At 38.6% G+C, this 8,561-nt stretch overlaps 1 pseudogene across 1 annotated transcript; it reads right to left on the bottom strand.

The window, feature by feature from the left end:
* Nucleotides 1–856: 856 nt before the first annotated feature.
* Nucleotides 857–8,320, bottom strand: LOC149012104 (pentatricopeptide repeat-containing protein At4g21065 pseudogene; annotated as a pseudogene). The gene is made up of 2 exons (XR_016174037.1): nucleotides 3,107–8,320; nucleotides 857–2,912 (listed from the first exon to the last, which is right to left on the bottom strand). The product of XR_016174037.1 is annotated as a pentatricopeptide repeat-containing protein At4g21065 pseudogene (transcript).
* Nucleotides 8,321–8,561: the final 241 nt, after the last annotated feature.

Below are 8,561 nucleotides of genomic sequence, written 5' to 3'. Positions count from 1 at the left end.
TCAAGATCAAAGAGAGCAGCAAGGGCAAGAAGAACTCTAATAGAAGTATGTTTCACAACAGGTGAAAACACTTCATTATAATCTATTCTCTCAACTTGGGAATAACCCTTAGCCACTAATTTTTTCCTTATACCTAGGTTGTTCTACACCAGGAACACCAGCCTTAAATTTATAAACCTACTTACAACCAATTAGTTTCTTTCCTTTGGGTCTATCAACAAGAGTCCAAGTTTGATTTTTCATCAAAGATTCCATTTCATCTTCCATGGCAACAAGCCAAAGCTTGTTGTCCCCACATTCAATAGACTCTTTATATGTCCTAGGCTCACATCCCTCAAGCTGGTCAGCCACATTAAGAGCATAAGATATCAGATTTGGACCAGAATTAGATTCACACATATTAGCATATCTAGAAGGTTCTTAACCTCTCTTTTAGACCTATCTCTAGCCAACAAATAATCATCTAAAGGATCCTCATCTTTAAGCTCTTCTTTAACCTTTAAAGAACCACTACCAGCTTCTAGATCATCATCCTTAACCTTAGGATCAGATTCATCAACCACAGTTTTAGATTTATCCCTTAACTCCACCTCAAATATATTCTTCTCTAGATCATGGGAGTTAGATCTAACACTAGATAAATCAACTTTCAGAAATTCAAGTTCATTGAATTTAACATCTCTATTGATTACAATTTTCTTTTCTTATAAACACCAAAGCCTATATCCTTTAACACCTAAAGGATACCCTAGGAAGATACACTTCCTACCCCTAGGCTCAAGTTTACCCTTGTTTTGATGAACAAAACAAACAAAACCAAAGGGTTTTAACAGATTGTAATCAGTATGCACTTTACTCCACCTAAAATCAGGTGTTTGAAAATCAATAGAGGAACAAGGAGATTTGTTAATGACATAACAAGCTGTACTAGCAGCTTCAGCCCAAAATTTCTTACTTAGGCAGATTCAATCAAATGCATCTAACTCTATCCATGATTGTCCTATTCATCCTCTCAGCCACTCCATTCTACGGAGGAGTACAGGCGCATGTTCTATGTCTAGTAATACCATGTTTCTTACAAAAAATTAGAAACTTTTCATTCACAAATTCAAGACCATTATCAGTTCTAAGTTTTTTGATTTTCTTTTCAGTTTGATTTTCAACCAAAACTTTCCATTTAGAAACTTATCAAAAACATCTGATTTATCCCTAAGAAAATGCAGCCAAGTCTTTCTAGAGTAATCAACAATAATAGACAAGAAATATTGGGCACCAAAAAGAGACAAGGGTACATTTGGACTTCCCCACAAATCAGAATGTATATATTCAAGCACATGAGAGGTCTTATATGAAGAATGAGGGAATTTAGTCTTATGGAGCTTACCCATGGCACACACATCACAAAAAGTCAAAGGGCTAAATTTCTTAAGACTTATCTGGCCACTTTTATACAAGTGTCCAAGCCCCTTACTACTTATATGACCCAATCTTCTATGCCAAAGCTCCACCTCACTAAGAACCCCACTAGAGACTGATGCAACCCCTAAAACTACACTTCCATTTAAGAAGTATAAACCATTCTTCAAATCAACAGTTAGAATACACTACTACCCCTTATAACCCTAAGAGAACCATCCCTAGAGGTGTAATGAAAACCCCTTGTTGGTGCTAAAATTGCCGGAGGTTTTGAACCGTAATCTTCGCACCAATCCACTCAGATCTGGATCGATCTGACTCGCTCTTCAGTCAATCAACCTCTCGCTCCTGAAAGATAGAACACCAGTGAGAAAAGAAGCCAATCATCTTGATCGGCCCGTCTCCGACGATCTAGTCAGTAGATGATCAAAAGTGAGCTCTCAGAGAGCTTTAATGGAAAATAAACGAGAAGTGTGTGAATATTCGAATGAGCTTACCTTTCACGAGAATCTTAGCTCTATTTATAGGCTTGAATATGTTGTCTCTTATCATTGATGACCGTCGGATAGAAAGTATAGATTGGATGGCTATGATTAAGCCTTTGTTTAACCTTTGGGTGGTCCCTTAAATTCATTCGTCTCATCAGCTGAATCCGGTTGAACCTGGTTAGACCGGTATAAACCGGAAGTGGATATTTTAGTCACAACACAAGCCCCCAAGCCTGCTGATCAGGTTGAACTTAAATGAGACTCTGGTCAGGAGGTTTGAATCTTTCTTTCAAGTGACTTCAGAATATTCTTCATCTTGTATTGGTTGTGAGAATTCTTCAATACTTGAGCTTATCTTGCATTTGGAAAATGTTCAACCCCCAAATCATTTTAGAAAGGAAATAATAGGCAACGGAAGAGAATCTTGAGGATGAAAGGAACATAGAGGGGGCAACAATCTTTGACCTGCTGCACATCTACTATACTTCTGACCACTCGTTGTATTTCTGATCACTTGTTGTATCTTTGATCAGTTGCTGATGAAGTATTCTTAGGAAAGAGTGGCTGATGAAACTTTTTGAGAAAACAGCTGACGAAAGCCTTAATAACTGATCAGATGCCTTTTTGAGAAAATGGCTGATGAGAGCCTTAATAATTGATCAGAAACTTTCTGAGAAAATGGATGATGATAACCTCAATAGTTGATCAGAAACTTTTAGAGAAAACGGCTAATGAGAGCCTCAATAATTGATCAGAAGTCTTTAGAGAAAACGGCTGACAAGAGCTTCAATAATTGATCAGAAGTCTTTAGAGAAAACGGCTGACAAGAGCCTCAATAATTGATCAGAAGTCTTTAGAGAAAACGGCTGACAAGAGCCTTAATAGCTGATCAGAAGTCTTTAGAGAAAACGGCTGACAAGAGCCTTAATAGTTGATCAGAAGCTTTCTGTCCTTTAGACAATAGTTGAAGAGAGTCTTAGCAACTTTGATTAGAATCTTCAATATAATCTGCTTTGTGAGAAATTTTCTTGATCAGCTCCTTTTGGCTTTGACAGAGTAGTAGTTTGAAGGAATTCTTTATAATATTAACTTATCATCTTCTGATCATTGCATATCTGATTAGATATATACTTCTGATCAAACTTGTATTCAGTATTAGCTTCTGATGAGATATTTCTGAAGAAAATATAGCTGATGAAAACCTTAATAGCTGATTAGATATTCTCAGATAATGGTCTGCAGAAAATCTTTGAGCTTTCGATAAATAATCCTCCATATAACCTGATCCTTGAGTTGTTTTATTGATTAATTCCATTGTTCTCGATCCAAATGTTGTCTTAAAGTGACCCTGCCTTAGAGAGATGCTGCCTTAGAAAGATGCTGCCTTAGAAAGATGGCTACTGGAGCCTGACTTCGGAAAGTCGGGATCATTCCTCGGAAGGAACAATCCGGGATCACCCTCGCGAAAGGAATGATCCGTGATTAGCTTAGCATGACCTGGCTACCTGAGCCTGACTTACGTAAAGTCGGGACCATCCTCGGAAGGAATGATCCGTGATCAGCTTCGGAAAGCATGACTAGGCCTTGGAAGGCTGGCTACTTGAGCCTAACTCACGAAGAGTCGGGACCACCCTCGGAAGGAATGATCCGTGATCAGCTTTGGAAAGCATGACCAGGCCTCGGAAGGCTAGCTACTTGAGCCTAACTCACGAAGAGTCGGGATCACCCTCGGAAGGAATGATCCGGATCAGCTAGCATAATCACGCCTCAGATGGCTGGCTACTTGAGCCTGACTTCGGAAAGCTGGGATCATCCTCGTAAGGAGTGACCCTGGGTCAGCGTTGAAAAGGCATGATGTGACCTCGTAAGGTTGACCACTTGGGCCTGACTTCGGAAAGTCGGGATCACCCTCGGAAGGAATGACCCTGGATCCGCGTTGAAATGGCATGATCAGAAGACTAGTTCGCAAAAATGTTCTTTGGATTAATAATGAAGAAGAAATTTTAGATGACCACGCTTAATAAGATGATTTCTCCAAGAATATCAGAAAATCATGTCTCCTTTCTACTAATAGAAATAAGTCTTCAAGAATAATATAAGTCTTCAAGAATAATGTAAGTCTTCAAGAATGATGATCAGTCTCTGCTCTATAGAAAATTGCTGGTCAGAAGCCTTCATAACCGAGATCAAACTTTTATGTGGATGAGAGAAGCCTTTAGAGAAAGTTGCACAATGATCAATGCTTTAATGTTCAGCCTGTTGAAATTGAGCAGAGTAAAAGATCAAAGTTTGCCATAAAGTGCAAGATCAAATAATAAAATGATAATATGAAGTTTGCAATAATTGCAACTCCTCAAGAAATTTTAATTTATGTAGTTTTGGACTGATGAACTCCCAAGATGTATTTCCTCCTTTTTCTATTTCCACCTGCAAACTTAAAGCTTCAATTCTAAACCTGACAATCATACTAGGAGGATAATATATCATAACACTATAGGGAAGCCCACGGTTAGAAACTTAATAAAAAGCCTAATTAATGAATGGTCAAGAACTAAGCATTTCATATCAGTTCAGTATAGAATATATGGATTCCTGCCTCATTAAGACAAGACGATATCTCATCCTTCCTATATGCAGCTAGAAGGATAACTAGACATTCTTTTATGATTAATAAATAAAAACAAATAAGACACTTCACAAATGCTTGTTTAGGGTACTGATATCTATCTGCAATTAACAAAAACATATAAAACAAAATAAAAACTTCTATGACTCCTCTAAATGTATATTCTATTTACTCAAACTCCCATCATAAGTTAACTATATACAGTACTAACATAATGCATATTTCACCAATGTCTATTCTTTCTCCCTTTTTTTAAGGAAGCTGAAGTGAGTAACCATCTGCAAGTAAAGAGCTGCACTCATCTGGAATTTTTGATATATTCTTCTTGATATTCCAAATTCATCTCTGGGTTATATATGACAAACACTCTTTATCAAATGTAGAATGAATCTTTGTAAATCGAAGATTTCAAATGTTGTTAGAAAAAGAAATGATGACCAGGAATTTGTAAATCAACTATTGTTAGAAAAAGAAATGATGACCAAGAATTTGTAAATCAACTATTGTTAGAAAAAGAAATGATGACCAAGAAACTCTAATATACTTATCTTATTATTGCAGTAGATTTTTTGCTCCATGATCTCTTTCTGCATTCGAATTCTTCAAGAATCTTTGAAATGCTTCTTTGAGGAGTTGATACTTGAATAGAAAACCTTTCGGAAAATAAGAATATTGCGAATGTAGCATCCATTGCTGCTGCTGCTATTCAAGCTACCATCATCTGGGCTGTTATGCTTTCGTTTCCAATTGAACTTCAATTGTTGCCGCAGCAATTTGGAAAGATATTGATGTAACAAAGGAATAATGCATTTTATCCATCCTCTATATAAGTATGAATAAGGGGGGAAAGAATGCTCATGGGCTAATGCAAGATGATGCTGCCTCTAGAAATGTTAAGAGCAAATTCCCTTGCCGAAATGATGGAAGCGGTTTCGGTCCCATTAGCATTAAGGAGCCCAAAAGCTACAGCTAGTTTCTCACTATGAAAACTAAGATTGTGTTCTTTCTCCTCTTCTTTAATGTCAGGAACATAACCCATGACCCTCAACTTTTTTATGATTGAACATAAGAATTCTCTTATCCCTATAGATTGGGAGTGCAAATCATCCCCTGCAACAAACTCATGAATCATCTGATCAACCTCAATCAAACTACAACCAGCTTCCTTTTCAATCATTTGCACTTTCATTAAGTTCCTTACCCCTGCCTTTTCTGCCCATTGACCACAACCACCATAGACATTTGATAGAAGCACATAGTCACCATCATGATCAGGATCAAGCACAGAGATCTGATCCTTTACCCGCTTCGCTAACTCCAGATTACCATGATAAGCACAAGCTCCAAGCAGAGTCCTCCATAGAACGGAATTTGGCCCAATTGGCATTTTCTCAAGGAACTCATAAGCCCCAGTCAGCATACCGGCACGGCCAAGTAGGTCAACCATACAACCATAGTGCTCGAGCATTGGCTCTATATCATATTCCTTTTTAATGCTCGAAAAAATTTGCCAACTAAGCTCCACAAGGCCCCTATGACTACAAGCCAATAGAACTCCAATAAATGTGACACAATCTGGTTGTAACCCTGTCCTCTTCATTTCATAGAACATTCTCATTGCTTCTCCACTCTGCCCATGAATAGCAAGCCCATTAGTCAACACAGTCCATGTGTAAACATTTCTTCTTGGCATTTTATCAAACACTGACCGTGCCTCTTCAATGGATCCACATCTTGAGAACATGTCTATTAAAGAGGTACCCAACGGAACAGAAAGATCAAACCCATAACGGAACAGAAAGATCAAACCCATTTCTGTAGATAAAAAGATAAAGCCATCTACCCAATTCCAAGAACCCCAAACTGGAGACAGTGGATATCAGAGTAACCATCGTAACCTCATCAGGTGTTATGCTTGTGGTAACCTGCATTTCTTCGAAGAACAGCTAAAGCCTCGAGTCCAAAACCATTGGTCACAAAACAAGCGATCAGCGAAGACCAAGAAACCAAGTCTCTTTTGGGAATCTCATCAAACACCTTCAAAGCAACATCGACCAAACCATAACAACTGAACATATGAATCAAAGCGTTAGTCACGAAAATATCTGAATAAAGACCCAGCTTTAAAATAAGAGCATGAAGTTCTCTTAGATCTAAATACAAACGGAAAGGTGAAGTGATCTGGGGAGACGCCATTCCTGCCTATGAGACCAGGCATGATAATTTTTAGCATCAAGTGAAAGAATTTTCCTGGTGAACGTGAGTTCAGTGCTGCTAGCTTCTGTTCCCAATTTCTCAGCTACCCACCGCTTATGATGCCATATTTGATAGTTCTTGGAGTTACTCTTGGCAATGGTTTCAATGAAATTCAGTTCCTGATGAAGGTCGGCATTAAGTGTCTCAAGTATAAGGCGCCTAAAATGTCACACTGTGCAATTTCCAGCGTTCATAGAAATGGCCTTCTGAGTGAGAGCCAGAGATCAGGGGGTCCTCTCGTCAACAAGATAAACAGCTCGAAAGTAATCCATGATTTCCCTGAAATCTTCATGGTAAGCGATGGGGACAACTGGATTGGGGCCGTCGTCCTGAGGAACTGGCGTGATATCGGACCATTCTGGCCTCTCGTTCAGAATGAGATCCTCTCATCTTCATCTGAAATCTGAATCCATAGGAAACGATCACAGGCACAACTCCTCCGAGGGGCTTAATTAAGATTCTTGAGATGGAAATCTGGAAAATCAGCAATAGAGATCTCAGATCTGAAAGAAATGAGAGACTTAAATCCAAGAGAATGGAGAACAGCACATGGAAAAGCAAATCAGTAGATCCAATAGATCGAAGGTAAAGAACCAAATCCAAAAGGAACGCTGGTCATAGGATAAAAAGAAAAACTGCCGATCGAGACGCTAATCAAAATAACAACGATCATCTGAGATGCCAATCAGTTAGTCGTCTCGCTTGGTTTTGGTTACACAACACTTGAAGGTGAAAGAAGGATGTTTCTTGCTCCATCATTATTGTCATGTGTGGCCGATCCGTGTAATCGCTGCAACAAGAAAACTTTTCTGTGATGGCTTTACAACAAGTTTACCTTCATGCTTATCAGAAAAGAGTGATAAAAGATCTTTAGAAAATAGAGATATTTAGATCTAAGAGAACAGTGACAAATATAAGAAACGTAAATGTTTAGATCTGGAAAAATGGTAACCGAGATCTAAGATCTGAGAATTTGGAGATATTTAGATCTGGAAGAACAATGACTGAGATCTCAGATTTGAAAACAGAGATACTTAGATCTAGAAGAACGGAGGAAGATGACGGATTTGTTTGACGAGAAGCTGTCGATTTTTTCTTCAAATTCACATAACCGAACTAGATCAAGCTTGCAGTATATGAAACTTCATCGGAAAAAAAGCATAAGATCTCGGATGCTTTTTCAAGACAGATCTTTAGAAAAAACTTGATTGCTAAGCAAAAGATCTACGAACAAAAAGATTGCAGAAGAACGATCATCCTCTTCCGGTAGTTGAGCCATAGCTTCTTGCTCAAATTCCCACAGACGGCGCCAAATGTTGGTGCTAAAATTGCCGGAGGTTTTGAACAATCTTCGCACCAATCCACTCAGATCTGGATCGATCTGACTCGCTCTTCAGTCAATCAACCTCTTGCTCCTGAAAGATAGAACACCAGTGAGAAACGAAGCCGATCGTCTTGATCGGCCCGTCTCCGACGATCTCAGTAGATGATCAAAAGTGAGCTCTCAGAGAGCTTTAATGGAAAATAAACGAGAAGTGTGTGAATATTCGAATGAGCTTACTTTTCACGAGAATCTTAGCTCTATTTATAGGCTTGAATATGTTGTCTCTTATCATTGATGACCGTCGGATAGAAAGTATAGATTGGATGGCTATGATTAAGCCTTTGTTTAACCTTTGGGTGGTCCCTTAAATTCATTTGTCTCATCAGCTGAACTCGGTTGAACCTGGTTAGACCGGTATAAACCGGAAGTGGATATTTTAGTCACAACACCC

Source organism: Hakea prostrata, chromosome 6 (genome assembly GCF_041222555.1).
Source record: "Hakea prostrata isolate BN-2017 chromosome 6, UWA_Hpros_2, whole genome shotgun sequence".
Classification (NCBI taxonomy): domain Eukaryota; kingdom Viridiplantae; phylum Streptophyta; class Magnoliopsida; order Proteales; family Proteaceae; genus Hakea; species Hakea prostrata.
Note: the sequence above shows the minus strand (reverse complement) of the source record. Positions and strands in the feature narration are given on the sequence as shown.